Source organism: Symphalangus syndactylus, chromosome 23 (assembly GCF_028878055.3).
Source record: "Symphalangus syndactylus isolate Jambi chromosome 23, NHGRI_mSymSyn1-v2.1_pri, whole genome shotgun sequence".
Taxonomy (NCBI): Eukaryota; Metazoa; Chordata; class Mammalia; order Primates; family Hylobatidae; genus Symphalangus; species Symphalangus syndactylus.
The window spans coordinates 43471327-43486848 of record NC_072445.2 but is presented as its reverse complement, the minus strand read 5'-3'; the positions used below and the strand labels follow the sequence as shown (position 1 = coordinate 43486848).

Here is a 15522-nt window from a genome sequence, read left to right as displayed (position 1 = left end):
ATCTCAAAAAATAAAAATAAAAATAAATCCTAACTTCTTTTCCTTTACTCAACACGGTTTGAAAAATCTACTCATACTGCTACATGTACATCTGCTTGGTCACTTGTGGCTGCTGCATAGCATGAAAACCATAGGCAGTATACCCGATGGACATCTAGGTTGCCTCTAACAATCTGCTACCTCAAAATGCTGGAAGGACTGTACTTGGCAAGGCCAGTCATAGAGCTGAGCTGGAATTTCACTGAGGTGGATTCCTAGAAGTGGAATTGCTGGGTAATAATTTAAAAGTTATACAGGAGGAAAACCCAGGTAATGTTAATATTGCAAAAAAACCTAAGACCCCAATTTTAAGCCCAAGATTTCAATCTATGTAGTACTTCATATAATGCAATTTTTGTCTTCGAAAACAAGAGACAGAAAGAATATCCAAATCAGGTAATTCTGAGAAGCAATCTCAGAAGGAGCTTTAAACTTAGTTTCTTTTTAACAGGGTGATTATTTCTTTTGTTATTGATGACCCAAACGTGTTTTCAGCAGTGTCATAATCTTAAGGGTCCTTTCCTCTTAGGTTTTAGAGGTAACCTAGGAAATCTTTCGGTAGAAGTTTGTAACAGATTATTTTACATGTGAAGAAAAGCAGTGAAGATTTTAGTCATTTCCCTCACATGACTGATCAGTTGAACGGCTAAGGAAAAGAACAGGGTGTTACCGTCGTTGCTACAGCGGTGTGAGTTTACGACAGTTGCTGGTCAGATCAATGTCCGATTCCCCTTTCAGAGAGACAGACGATATACAGGAATCAGGAACATTCCTAAAGGGCTGTCTGAGAATGGAGACCTTTTTCTCCTGCCTTTTTCCTTTTCTTCTCTTTTTTTGTTTGTTTAATTTTTACATTAGCTGATTCACAGACCAATAGATGGAAATCCGTTGCTTACTTTCTTGCAGGAGAAAGGAATCTCCAACAGTGCTGCGGGACTGCGTCCAAATGGCACTGAAAATATCCCAGGATTCTGTAAATCTGGGGTTTTCCTTTGTCGATTGGTTTGATGTAGGAGAGACGCCTCTCTCTTTGCGATACCGTTTGGCGAACGTCGGTTGGGGAGGGAAATCTTGGAGGTAGAAACGGCTGAACTATTGTGGCATTCCTTGGCGAAACTTTCGGTACAAATCTGGTAGGGAAAAACAAAATATCAGGCTGTGTCAGAAGTGGGATTCGAACCCACGCCTCCATATGGAGACCAGAAGACCCGAACACAGGAAGCAGTAAGCTTGAGTCTGGCGCCTTAGACCACTCGGCCATCCTGACACTGTGACAAAAACCTCTGAAAGTATACATGATGAGTAATCATGGCTTACGGCTCGCCTTCTGGCTGAATCCCAGCCGCAAAAGTTATCTCTGGAATTTGCCCGACTAAACAGGAGCTCCGAATTCACTGATTACAGAATTGAAAGGTAGAAGAATACAACTGTTAGTGCGGAACTGAATAATTCTTACAGTACTGGAGACCAAGATGAGAGTTGGGGAACAAGATATGAAGGAGACGTTTCCACGTCGCCTCTCCCCTTCCTCCGTCGCCTCTCCCCTTCCTCCAGTAACTCCCCGCTCTTGGCCCTGCCCTCTCCCTCTGACCCAGGCCTCCTGCCTCGCATAGACCTCTGCTTACGACCCTGACCCTGTGGGGTCACTTTGCTTTTTGTGACTTAAGTCCAGATGCAGCAGCTCCAACTTGATGCTGCTCCAGGGCCAGTGGGAACTTTTTTGGACAAGAGGAGGCCATAGCAACAGAGTGAGGCTGTTCTGTCCATGGATTTCTAGGCATTCCCCCTTCTCCTCAGCCTATCCGAACTGTGATTTCACCACCGGAAGTCATCCTTACATCTTTCATCTCGTTACACAGTTCAGTAAACATCACTGTCTTCTGCCCTGTAGGGTCGCCTGTGCTCTATAGTGATAATCCTGTCTCTCCTCTCTCTAGAGCTCTCAGATGCTTTTCTGCAAATATTACCCACTGTGGGAGGCAACAGCTATTTCTTTTTTGAGACGAAGTCTCGCTCTTGTCCCCCAGTCTGGAGTGCAATGGCGCGATCTCGGCTCACTGCAACCTCCGCCTCCTGGCTTCAAGCGATTCTCCTGCCTCAGCCTCCCGAGTAGCTGGGATTACAGGTGCGTACCACCACGCCCAGCTAATTTTTCGTATTTTAAGTAGAGACAGGGTTTAAACATGTTGGCCAGGCTGGTCTCGAACTCCTGACCTCAGGTGATCCGCCCGCCTCGGCCTCCCAAAGTTCTGGGATTACAGGGATAAGCCGCCGCGCCCGGCCGGCAACGGTTATTTCTAAAGATAAGTGTACCTTTTATGACTGAAAAATACGTTTCTAGGACTGTGAAAATGAAATCATCAAAAAAAAAAAAAAGAAAAGAAAAGAAAGAAAGAAAGAAAAAGAGAACCTTGTTGCAATGATTTTTCTAGGATTGAACTGTGAAAGAGAGAAACAATTTAAAATTCTAGTAGCGAGGAGTGCCACTGAGTTTCTATAATTAAACTATAAGGGCCTAAACGGATGGTACACAAATTTGAAGAATCTCGCTCTATTGCCCAGGCTGGAGTGCAGCGGCACAACCTCGGCTCACCGAAACTTCCGCCTCCCAGGTTCAAGCAATTATCTTGCCTCGGCCTCCCGAGTAGCTGGGATTACAGGTGCCTGCCACCACGCTCGGCTAATTTGTGTATTTTTAGTAGAGATGGGGCTTCACTATGTTGGCCAGGCTGGTCTCAAACTCCTGGCCTCAAGAGATCCGCCCACCTCAGCCTCCCAAAGTGCTGGGATTACAAGCGTGAGCCACTCCGCCCGGCCTATGGCTTTCTGTATAAATATTTACAAATATTTCTATTGAAGTTTTATTTCCTTTTCCACTGAAGTTATTCTCAACTTCAGACACAAGTTACCTGATTTTGCTTAGCTCTCCATTACCTTTCAATAAAATTTATAACTATTTTTATATGTTTGTCTTTTTCCTTTGAATTATTTGAAATTTTCACTAACCTTTTCTTGTCACTCAGTTTTTTGGGGAAGGACCACAAACTCCTTTACTTGCTGTTTCTAATTTGTTAATTCTGTTATTGTTATAGCACATTCTTTTCTTTGCTCTTCAATCTCTACTTTCACGCAATTCTGTTATCTTCTATGGGGGAAATAAAACTTTTTCCTTGATTTTCTTAGGTTTAGTGAGTGGAGTCTTGGAAATTAAACTGACAAAAAACAATAATAGGAGAAAAGGCATACAAACTTTGTTTGATGCTAATATTTTAATTTTAATGTGTACACAGGGGTCTCACAGAAAAGAAAGTAAAAACCCAAAGAAGTGTTTAGGCTTGAGAACTTATGCACTATTTAACAAAAGGTGATAAATTCTGGAGAACTGACAAAACAAATGGAAAGCATTTAGGCTTGAGAACTTATGCACTATTTAACAAAAGGTGATAAATTCTGGAGAACTGACAAGACAAATGGAAAGCATTTAGGCTTTTAGGTAAGGTAAGGTAAATATACAGATGGGGGGAAGATGTTAATGGAAGTAAGGTTTGTTTAAGCAGATTGTAGATGATGCATTTCCAATGATAAGAGTTGTCTCGTCTTCCCAGTATGTGAGAGGGGAGGGGGAAGACCTTCACAAAAGTAAATTTATGCTCTGCTCTTAGACAGAAAGCGGGATGGTAGAGGGCATTTCTGGCATCTGGTGTTTCACTCAGTTCCCTTCAGCTAAAAATAATTCTTATGCTATAGTAGCATATTTTGAGGTGCCATATTTTGATCCCCTTCACTTGTCTTTTTTTTTTTTTTCTTTTCTTGAGACAAGGTTTCCCTGTCATCCAGGCTGGAGTGCAATGGTGTGATGATAGCTCACTGGAGCCTCGAACTCCTGGACTCAAGCCATCCTCTCACCTCAGCTTCCCCAGTAGCTGAAACTATAGGTGCATGACACCACAGCTGGGTAATTTTAAAAATTTTTTGTAGAGATGGGGTCTCAGTAGGATGCCCACGCTTATCCCAAACTCCTGTCCTCAAGTAATCCTTCTTCCTCAGCCTCCCAAAGTGTTGGGATTACAGGCGTGAGCCACAGCACAAAGCCCCCTTCATTTGTCTTTGAACTCCTTTTCTTTGCATCCAGAGCATAAGCATATGACAAAGAATTCACCAACCAAGTTCATCCACATCAGGCTTTGATTCAGAAATTGTGGACATAGGCCGGATGCAGTGGCTCACGCCTGTAATCCCAGCCACCAAGAAAGGTGGATCACCTGAGGTTTGGAATTTGAGACCAGCCTGGCCAACATAGTGAAACCCCATCTCTACTAAAAATACAAAATTAGCTGGGTGTAGTGGCTCACGCCTGTAGTCCCAACTACTCGGGAGGCTGAGACAGGAGAATCTCTTGAACCTGGGAGGTGGAGGTGAGCTGAAACTGTGCCTCCAGCCTGGGCAACAGAGTGAGACTCCATCTAAAAAAAAAAAAAAAAAGAAAAGAAAGAAGGAAGGAAATGAAAGAAGGAAGGAAAGGAAAGAAAGGAAGGAAGAAAGAAAAGAAATGAAATTGTGGACATAAAGAAGCAGATGGTACAAGGCATCCATTCTGGTGGTGGTAGTAGCCAATATGTTCATTTTCCTAGAAAAGCCATGAACTATTGCCTTGTAGTGGCAACAGTGTGAGCAGTTCTGTAGTGTGATTTTGGGTGTTGTTTCTAGCTGTATAATCTACAAGCCTGGTGTTCTGGCTTACTCAGGTGTTCTATGAACTACTTTATAACCTTTAGTGAATTCCTTATTTACTTCTAGTAGGGCTGGTTTAGCCATTTCAAAGTGACTGTCATACCGGAAGAACTCTAATTTGCCAGTTTTAAATTGTTCTTCTAGCTTAGGTGAAATTGTTGGTTTGAGTGTTTGGAGTGGCGATTCCATACGGGTCTGCAGCAACTCAGTTATTGCCTCCAAGCAGGAAATAATTTGTCCGAGGGGCATAAGGCAGAGTAAGAGACCAAGGCAAGTTTTAGAGCTTGGAAGAAGGCCAAGCGTGCAACTTGAGAGATCCGTGTGCTGTTTGGCCCTTGACTTGGGGTTTTATACATTGGCATGGTTCTGGGGTTTCTGTTTCTCCTCTTTTGATTTTTCCCTTAAGGTGGGCTATCCGCATGCTCAGTGGCCTGCCAGCCCTTAGGAGGGGCCGCATGCACTGTATGTTTACTGAAGTTGTGCACATGCTCATTCAAGGTGTTTTCCCTTACCAGTGTAGTGTTTCTAGTGTTCCTAGAAGAAGGTCATACACTGGTTAAATGCCACCATTTTGCCTCTTAGTGCACATGCTTGACCCCCTCGGCCCAGGTCCCGAGATCTTACTGGGAAGCTGCTGATCACCAACACCAAATGTTTTCTATCTGTTGGGAGACTGCCTCTACTGGGAGACTGCCTTTCCCTGGTGCTGGCTATGACCAATTATTTTATTTATTTATTTATTTATTTGAGACAGAGTCTCGCTCTGTAGCTCAGGCTGGAGTGCAATGGCGTGATCTCGGCTCACTGCAAGCTCCGCCTCCCGGGTTCAGGCCATTCTCTTGCCTCGCCTCCGGAGTAGCAGGGACTACAGGCGCCGGCCACCACACCCTGCTAATTTTGTTTTTGGATTTTTAGTAGAGACGGGATTTCACCGTGTTAGCCAGGATGGTCTCGATCTCCTGACCTGGTGATCCGCCCGCCTCGGCCTCCCAAAGTGCTGGGATTACAGGCATGAGCCACAGCGCCCGGCCGACCAATTATTATTCTAGAGAGACAGTTTAACAACTGCCTGATCATCACCTGCTGGTGACCTGACATTCTTGGGGCAGGGGATTGGGGTAGCTAGGCAGACATGCCATGCTCATGTCTGCCTAGTGCCTACTCTAACACGATGTTGTCAGAAATAATTAGCCTTGGGACCATATCCTTCCGCTAATGCTATCTTTTCTGATCACCAGCCTCACCTTCCTTCTGGAGAGAGAAAGATGTAGTGGATTTAGTGTTCTTATGGTCTGTGATGGCAAATTATGTGTGTTAACTTGATTGGGGTAAGGAATACCCAAAAAAGCTGATAAAACGTCATTTCTGGATGTCTGTGAGAGTGTTTCTGAAAGAGATTAGCATTTCAATCAGCAGACTGAGTAAAGCAGATCCACCCTCACCAGTGTGCATGGACATCATTCAATCCATTAAAGGCCTGAAAAGAACAAAAAGATGAAGGAAGGGATAATGCTCTGTCTTCTTGAGTTGGGACATGCATGTTCTCCTGTCATTGGAGCTCCTGGCTTTGGGATCTTCAGACTGTAGGATTATACTAGAGCCTCCCTTCTTGTCCTAGGACATTGGACTCAGACTGAATTACACCACTGGCTTTACAGGCTCTCCAGCTTGCAGACAGCAGATCATGGGACTTCTTGGCCTTTGTAACCTCACAAGCTAATTTTCAGAATAAATCTACTCTCATATATCTAGCATCTATCTATCTATCTACCTGTCTATCTATCTGCTATTCGTCTGGTTTCTTGGAGAATCCTGACTAATACTTGGCTTTATATATGATGATAATTACTCCACAGTGATGAGAGGGAGCTTTAGTGTGACTTTCTGGGCATCTTTATGGCAACAGACCCCTATTTCCACATTATTTTATTTTTTTATTTGTGTCTTGCCAAGCCTTGATTATTTCTTGGAGATCACTCATCCTGGGTAGTCTCCAAAATCACTCCCAAAGACTCTCCTAACTGTATCCTACAGAGAGGAGATGCCAAAATAGTGAAGTTTGACAGCTCTATCTTGTGACAAGTACCCCTTTTTAGTGTAACGGGAGAGGGGTTTCTAGTATAGAGGGATATTGTGCAACTTTTTCCTGGTCTGCATTCCTCCACTCCTCCCCCTACCCCCTCACCCCCTGCCCTACACAATCTACATACCACCTGTGAACCTGAAATATCTGAGACAGGTCTCAATCAATTTACAAAGCTTATTTTGCCAAGGTTCAGAAAATGCCTGTGACACAGCCTCAGGAGGTCCTGATGACATGTGCCCAAAGTGGTCAGGGTACAGCTTGCTTTTATACATTTTAGGGAGACATGAGACATCAATCAATATGTGTAAGATGTACATTGGTTTGGTCTGGAAAGGGACAACTTGAAGGAGTTGAGGGGAGGGGGATTCCAGGTCATAGGTAGATAAGAGACAAACAGTTGCATTCTTTTGAGTCCTTGATCAAGGACTCAATTCACTGAGTACACAATTTACGTGGGGGCAGCAAATTGTCATTTATGCCTTAGTCTCACTCAGGGAAACTGCATTTTTACATAAACAGTAGGGCAGAGGAAGCAATCAGATATGCATTTGTCTCAGGTGAGCAGAGGGATGACTTTCTGTCTCACATCTGTGAAGATAAGCTATCAATTTACATTGCCAGGATAAAATTCAACAGAACTGTTTTAGGGTAAATATCTTGAGGCCCACAAGGAATTTCTCTGTGGGAAAACTGTGAGGGAGGTATGTAGCTTTTTCATCTTTGTAGCTATCTTATTTGGGATTAAAATAGGAGGCAGGTTTGCCTGACGCATTTCCCAGCTTGATTTTTCCCTTTATCTTAGTGGTTCTGGGGTCCTGAGATTTATTTTCATTCCACGCACCAAATTGGAGAATTTTTTTATTTTTTATTTTTCATTTTTTTGAGACAGAGTTTCACTCTTGTTGCCCAGGCTGGAGTGCAATGGCGCAATCTCAGCTCACTGTAACCTCTGCCTCCTAGGTTCAAGCAATTCTCCTGCCTCAGCCTCCAAAGTAGCTGGGATTACAGGCATGCGCCACCATGCCCCACTAATTTTTTGTGTTTTTTGTAGAGACAGGGTTTCACCATGTTGGCCAGGCCGGTCTCGAACTCCTGACCTCAGGTGATCCACCTGCCTCAGCCTCCCAAAGTGCTGAGATTACAGGCGTGAGCCACCGTGCCTGGCCATGGTGACTTTTAATCTCCTCTTCTGTCAGTGATTAATTTTCTCTGGTTGTTTGATGAGATTCCTAGGAAAAAGTTTCAAGACAATTGCATTCCTTTTGGAAGAACTTCCTTCAGCATGTATGGGCAACTTCAGAGACAGCCCCTCCCTGCACTTGCTCTTGGAGGGGAGAAACAAGGGAAGTCCAGAGAGACCTTAATTTTGAGGCAGCTTCTAAGCCTTCCAGTTTTCTTTAAGTCTAAGAACTCAGCATGCCCAAGCACCACACTTTGGGGTATCCTTTTCTAATCCCCAACACATACACAAAATTTGAAAGAATCACCCAAAGAATGAACTATTAAGGGCAACAATCTAGAATAAAAATTCTGAGAATTGGCCGGCTGCAGTGGCTCATGCCTTCAATCCCAGCACTTTGGGAAGCCGAGGCAGGCAGATCACGAGGTCAGGAGATCGAGACTAGCCTGGCTAACACGGTGAAACCCCATCACTATTAAAAATACAAAAATTAGCCGGGTGTGGTGGCACACGCCTGTAGCCTCAGCTACTTGGGAGGCTGAGGCAAGAGAATCGCTTGAACCCCGGAGGCGGAAGTTGCAGTGAGCCGAGATGGCGCCACTGCACTCCAACCTGGGTGACAGAGCGAGATGCTGTCTCAAAAAAAAAAAAAGTTCTGAAGAATTGACATATATTTCAAGGTTCTCAGGTGATACATTGATTCTATAAATGAATGCATTTAAGCATCCATTAGACAAAAAACTGAAAACAAGCACTGATATCCTCCAATTTGGGCTGGGCGCGGTGGCTCATGCCTATAATCCCAGCACTTTGGGAAGCCGAGATGGGTGGATCACCTGAAGTCGGGAGTTCGACACCAGCCTGACCAACACGGTGAAACCCCGTCTCTACTAGAAATACAAAAATTAGCCAGGTGTAGTGGCCAGTGCCTGTAATCCTAGCTATTCAAAAGGCTGAGGCAGGAGAATTGCTTGAACCTGGGAGGCGGAAGTTGCAGTAAGCCAAGATTGCGCCATTGTACTCTAGCCTGGGCGACAGAGTGTGAAAAGCAAAAAACAAAAACAAAAAAACCTTTGTTCACCCTGAAATGTTTAAAATACTATTTGAACATTTTCACTTTATTAATATAGCCTTAAATATTTGTGATGAGGAATACACCAAAAGGTAAACAGCATTTTTCTCAGGTTGTAAAAAGGCTTATCACTTTTCTCAAATGGCAAAGGAGGCACTGCCATGTCTGATTCTGGAACAATAGGATTAGAGCATTGAGTCTTGGACCCTTGAGAATCATCTTTTTTAAAAAAATTCCCTGCCATTGTTGCACAGAGAATAATATTTTTGAGAGGGAATTTGAGTATATTACCTACGATTGCTGTTTGAGATGAGTTTAAATAGGACATGTCAGTTGCTACCAGATCTTTATCTCTTTGAAATGTAGTTTAAAGACTTTGTAATTTTTCTATATTTGTATAACTATTGCAAAAATAGCATGTTTATCTTCATGTTTTTGTTCCCCTACTTAAAACATAAATATACATATTTTTTGACAAGATCTTATTCTATGGCCCAGGCTGGAAGGCTGGAGCACAGTGGCACAATTACAGCGCACTACAGCCTCGACCTCCCAGGCTCATGTGATCCTCCCACCTTAGTCTCCTGAGTAGCTAGGAGCACAGGTGACTGCCACCACACCCGGCTAATTAAAACTTTTTTTTTTTTTTTTTTTTTTGCAGAGATGGGGCCATACCAGGCTAGTCTTGAACTCCTGGCCTCAAACAATCCTCCTGCCTTGGCCTCCTAAAGTGTTGGGATTACAGGCTGAGCCACCCCACCCAGCCTCCCAAAACGGGCCAAAACATAATATTAACTATTACTCCCAAAACTACTTTTTTTTTTTTTTTTGAGTTGGAGTTTGGCTCTTGTTGCCCAGGCTGGAGTGCAATGGCATGATCTCGGCTCACCGCAATCTCTGCCTTCCAGGTTCAAGCGATTCTCCTGCCTCAGCCTCCCGAGTAGCTGGAAATGTAGGCATGCGCCACCACGCCCAGCTAATTTTGTAGTTTTAGTAGAGACAGGGTTTCTCCATGTTGGTCAGGCTGCTCTTGAACTACCGACCTCAGGTGATCCGCCCACCTCGGCTTCCCAAAGTGCTGGGATTACAGGCGTGAGCCACCCCCTCCTTGGCCTCCCGAAACTACTTCTAATCACTCATAACGACATTACCAATAGTATCAAGATTTCTATCAGTCAGGATCTCAAGAGAATACAGGTGTTTTATTCTAATTGCAATAATTTTAGAAGGATTTAATAAAGGGACTGTTTAATAAAGGTGTCTAGTAAAGGTATGGGCAGGCTGGGGGAAGGACAAAGAAGAGGGCAGTACTCTAGGCTTACTGATAGTAGAGTGGTCTACACCCCTAGACCTGAAGGAGAGAGGAAAAAGCCATTACTGAAATTTGGAGGAAAGGTCCACTTTGATGAACTAGCCAGAGTTGACCCACAGAAAGAGATTCAGATAAATACTCTAGCCTCTTTCTCCAATCTCATTCTGATCTTATGCTAGTGCTCCCACTAATGAAATTCAACTTGAGGCCGGGCGTGGTGGCTCACACCTATAATCCCAGCACTTTGGGAGGCCGAGGTGGGTGGATCACAAGGTCAGGAGTTTGAGACCAGCCTGGTCAACATAGTGAAACACAGTCTGTGCTAAAAATACAAAAATTAGCCGGGCATAGTGGCACGTGCCTGTAGTCCCAGCCACTTGGGTGGTTGAGGCAGAAGAATCGCTTGAACCTGGGAGGCAGAGGTTACAGTGAGCTGAAATTTCCACTGCACTCCAGCCTGGACAATGGAGCGAGACTCGGTCTCAAAAAAAAAAAAATTCAACTTGAAGCCAGAGGCCTGGGGCGTCTATTGGTGTAGATCATAACAGGTCAGTTTTCTATGGCACAGTGGGTAGAGAACTGAAGACAGTCACTTTTTTAACATCAACAGTTCAAAACATTCAGCTTTCCATCCATCTTTTTCTCCGATCATAATTTTATGCTTATAAATCCTATATTATGTCATTGACCTGCCTCCTGATAAGAGTTGTTTAATATCCAGTGACATACTGTGAGTCTTATAAGTTTTCATCCCTTAAGAACAATAATTCCCCAAATGCTGGCTGTTCATATCTAGATCTGGTTTTGGAACATAAAATCATTAGTATTGTTATGAGGTTTATAGAACTCACTTAGAACAGTGCCTGACCCATATGTCTTAGTACTTGAGGGCTATATTAACAAAATACCTTTGACTGGATAATTTGTAAAGAATATAATTTTTTTTTATAGTTCTGGAGACAGGGAAGTCCAAGATCGAGGCTCCAGTAGTTACGGTATCTGGTGAGGGATGCTTTCTCTGCTTCAAAGATGATGCCTTTTGCTGCATCCTCACAGGGCAGAAGATATGGGAGGGCCAGGCAGCCCTCTGAAGCCTCTTTTACATAGGCAGTAATCCCATTCAGGAGGCCAGAACCCTCAGGACTTAATCACTTCCCAAAAGGCCCCACCTCTTAATATCACAATGGAGGTTAAGTTTCAATATAATTTTGGAGAAACACAAACCGTAGCACTATGGTAAGCTCTACTGTTATGAGCTACTGTTGTTTAGATGGAGCAATCTCTAGAGGTTCAGGCAGAGCCTTGTTGCTCCTTCTGGGACTGTGTAGTGAGAACGTAGGAGCTTCTCTGGTGAGGTGGTCATCTACCAAGAAGCCTGTGCAAAATAACCTTAAGGTGTTATTTTAAACACATGAAATGATCTCAAACAGCTATGTAATAGACATCAAGATATGGAAGCATCACCTTTTTATTTAAAGTATGGAGAAACTTAGTCTCTGGTCTGTTACTCTCAGTCCTATTTGTTAAGTGTTCCGTGGTCTGGAATAGGCACGCTATTCCTTTTACACAATTCTTCTGGTTGACAGAAATTATTCTATAAAAGCCAACAGACTTCATATCTTGTGTGTATGTGTACTTTGACAGCTGCCTTTTCCCCCAGACCAAAATCAAACAATCAAGCAACAAACAAAATTGGCCTTAAAATTGAGGCCCCAGAGATGAGGTTACTGAGCAGGTATATGTCACAGTGCCAAACTTTCTGCAATGAACTGGAAAAGAAGATCAAGACAGAGGGAGGAGCGCTGGGGGTGCACACCGCCTTGACCTCTGTAACCTGCTGCACAAATAAAGAGTGGTTGCTGTGCCAGTTTTCCCTGAAGGGTGCCTGACCAGCTGGCTCTGTGAATTCGAATGCAGTTTTCAGGCAGGCTCTGGGAGAGTTTTGGGGAATCCCGATAGACAGCCCAGAGATGCTGGACTGCGAATGCAGGCGCGCTGCAGGCGAGGCTGGGAGGGCAGCCAGGAGCGCTGCGGGTGTCGGGAGACGCGCAGAGGGAGAGGCAGGCGGCGGGCTCCGCTTCTTCGCGGTCCTGGGTCTGAAAGCATCCACAGGCCAGCGGGGTGGTGCTAGGTGAAGCTACGAAGAAGCGAAATAGCTCGCGTCTTCTAAAAAAACCATGTTCTTGCTAGAACGATGGCAAGGAGAAGGCGGAGTCTCTCCTTTTTCTCCTCGGCTTTTCTCGGGCTTTCTGAAAAGAGCACCCCCATATTCCCGGGAAATTTTGGCTTCTGATGGCATAGGGGGAGGATCACATTCATCTTCCAGGAGAGATGGAGATATCTTGATCAAATTGTGTTTTATGCAAGAGGCGAGGGGCTGCGAAGGGAGGATCCCCTGCAGCTCAGCGCGCTCCCGCTCCGGCGCGAGGCCGGGGTCGAGCGCTTCAGTAGCTCATGGCTCTGTAGAGTGCGCATGGCCAAACGAAGGAAAGCATGCTCCAGTGGCGCAATCGGTTAGCGCGCGGTACTTATACAACAGTATATGTGCGGGTGATGCCGAGGTTGTGAGTTCGAGCCTCACCTGGAGCATGTTTTCTTCCAATTGCGATTTCAGACATTTCACGATAATGCATTTTTCCCTTATCTTTAAAGTAAAAAGCTAAAATGGATAAATTTTCCGTGGTGAGCCCATAAAGATTCCTTTGATCAAGGGGGGATATTTGGCAGATTTCAGAGAAGGGAAGAAACCCAGCAAGACCTAAATTGAACTTATCCAGCAAACTCATTTCTCCTCAGTCAGGAGGCCTCACAGCCAGGCTGTACAGCTTCAATGAAGCTTCCTCCCTCCCTTGGCTCCTCCATTTAAAAACTATTTTTCAGCTCTTTGGGAACTGAGCAAGGAGGTGGAAAAATGGGGTTTTATTCTCTGTGGTTCGTGTAGCTGTCACCAGGGTTCATCAATGTGCAGAAAGTGCTCCCAGGTACCTTAGCTTTGATATCTACAAGGTTGGCAGTGAAGTTGTTGAACTCCACCTGTGCAACCTAAATGTGTTCTGTGTAGAGCTCCACTGTCTACTTTACGAAAACCTGACTAGGAAACAAGAAATGCTAATTTTCCCCCAGCAGTGAAACATCAGACATAAGTGGCTGGGTATGTATTTCTTCCTAACTTCATCAAAAAGTAAACAAACTGCCTTGTTTGGAAAAACACATTCATCTTGATGCTGGTGTCTGAAATACATGATTCCAGGTGGCTGTGCTTTTATCCAGTCTTTCCTGGATTTCATTTGGTCTTGTAGAATCTTCCTCCTGTTCCTTAAATATGGATATTCCCCCACAGTTCTGTCCTCAGCTTTTCACACATGTAGTGATACACACATTCTGTGTTAGTCAGGGTTCTCCAGAGAAACAGAACCACTAGGATATATAAAGGTAAAGAAGAGGAATTGTGAGAATTGGTTCACAGGATTGTGGAGGCGAGGAATCTCACAATATGCTATCTGCAAGCTAAAGAATCAGGAAAAGCAGTGGTGTGATTTAGGTCTGCGTCCCAAAGCCTGAGGAAGCAGTGGGCCAGGGAGAAGGGAGACTCCTCTGGAGTCCCAGATTCTGAAGGCCTGAGAACCTGGAGGGAGCTCTGATGTGGGAAAGCAAAAATATCACCCCTGCATCTTTTAAGTCCTTGATGGTGGCACTAATCTCTACAATCCCTTCAGAAATGTAGTATTGCTTTTGATTTACTATTTTCCTAGGTAAAGGTAGTTCTAATGCCTTCGAATTGTTCTTTCCCACTTTAATAGCCCTCATTCCATAGGTCAGGGAACTAATGTGAGGATTCTGCCAGATACTAAGTATGTCTATTCCAATTATGCTTTCTGAAACTGGGGAAATAACCACAGGATGGGTTCAGGGACTTACTGGACCCACTGAGAGTCAGACCTGAGCTAAAACTTCATTGGTCAACTGACTTCTATAAGCCCCTACTCTGACTGGAGTACCACAGTGATGTTGGGGTCTCCTGGAATCAATGTCAGCTCAGAACTATAGCCCCTAAAGAGGTTGATTATTTCCTTGCTCCCAGTGCTCAGTTACTCTGGTAAAAGATGGTAGATCCCTTTGAGGAAGGCTGGGAAAAAGATTAATAGGATAAATTTTTGATAGCGTCCCAGGTCCTTCCTCAAGAAGACCCCACTGCCACTCCATTCAAACGGTTCTGAGTCTATAAACTGGCTCAGGTCTGGTGTTGCAGGCTGAAAGAGTGAGGGTCGTGATCAACTCGGTATACCACTGGAGGCTATATGAGCAAACAGCAAACTTTTCTCATAAATGCAGAATGTTGGCAAGCTGACAGCTGTGTCTGCCACCCAGAAGGAATGCTGAGGGCAGTCACACCCAAGCGCAGTGTTTCTTGTGATTAGGCACATCTGAAGCCTGTTAGCAATAATGTGAACCTGTGACTCATCAAGCAGCTGACCAATTGTTACCTCCTTCTCCGTGCTCTTTCTACCCAATAAATACGAAGGGCTGTAGAAGCTCAGGGCTGTCTTTGCTCACTAGAAGCAAGGAGCTCTCTTCTTCTTCCCTGGATTCCTTCTTTACAACAGTTTCTTTTGTTTTAAGTTTTCATTTCTGTGTTCATCCTCCTTCGTTCAGTCCCGTAGTAACCATGCAAACTGTGGCAGTCTGGGAACTGAGAAGACATGACTCTCTGTTTTTATCAAGTTAGACTTTTGTTCACTTGATCTGGTAGTTCTGTGTTTATACAGATCAAGTAGTTGATTGTCTTACTTGATAATTTGCCCTAGTAACAACTTAATGACTGATGTGTCTCATTCCTAAATTGCATAAATATTGCGAAATTGCTCTGACAAATTAGAAGTGCACCATTGGCATATTTATCTTCCCTCTTATGCATGATGGTAAAATAAAAACATCATTCTGCTAGAAAAAAAAAAGAATTTAGTGTCCTTCCTATCTATTTCACTTCTGAGAACACCACGATCAACTAGCCAATGCTGTAGGTCTATGAGAGTCAGACTATTCTGATTGCTGCTTTGACTCCTCAGTTCATCAGGGTTGCTACACTCACCTTTCCTTTGATG

General features: G+C 44.1%; 2 non-coding genes and 1 pseudogene across 2 annotated transcripts; 2 read left to right on the top strand and 1 right to left on the bottom strand.

The window, feature by feature from the left end:
• Window positions 1-15522, top strand: part of LOC129473563 (uncharacterized) — a 687223-nt pseudogene that overhangs the window by 474318 nt on the left and 197383 nt on the right.
• Window positions 1199-1306, bottom strand: TRNAL-CAA (transfer RNA leucine (anticodon CAA)). Its single transcript has 2 exons — window positions 1269-1306; window positions 1199-1244 (listed from the first exon to the last, which is right to left on the bottom strand). It is a non-coding gene; the product is annotated as a tRNA-Leu (tRNA).
• TRNAI-UAU (transfer RNA isoleucine (anticodon UAU)) lies at window positions 12916-13009 on the top strand. Its single transcript has 2 exons — window positions 12916-12953; window positions 12974-13009. It is a non-coding gene; the product is annotated as a tRNA-Ile (tRNA).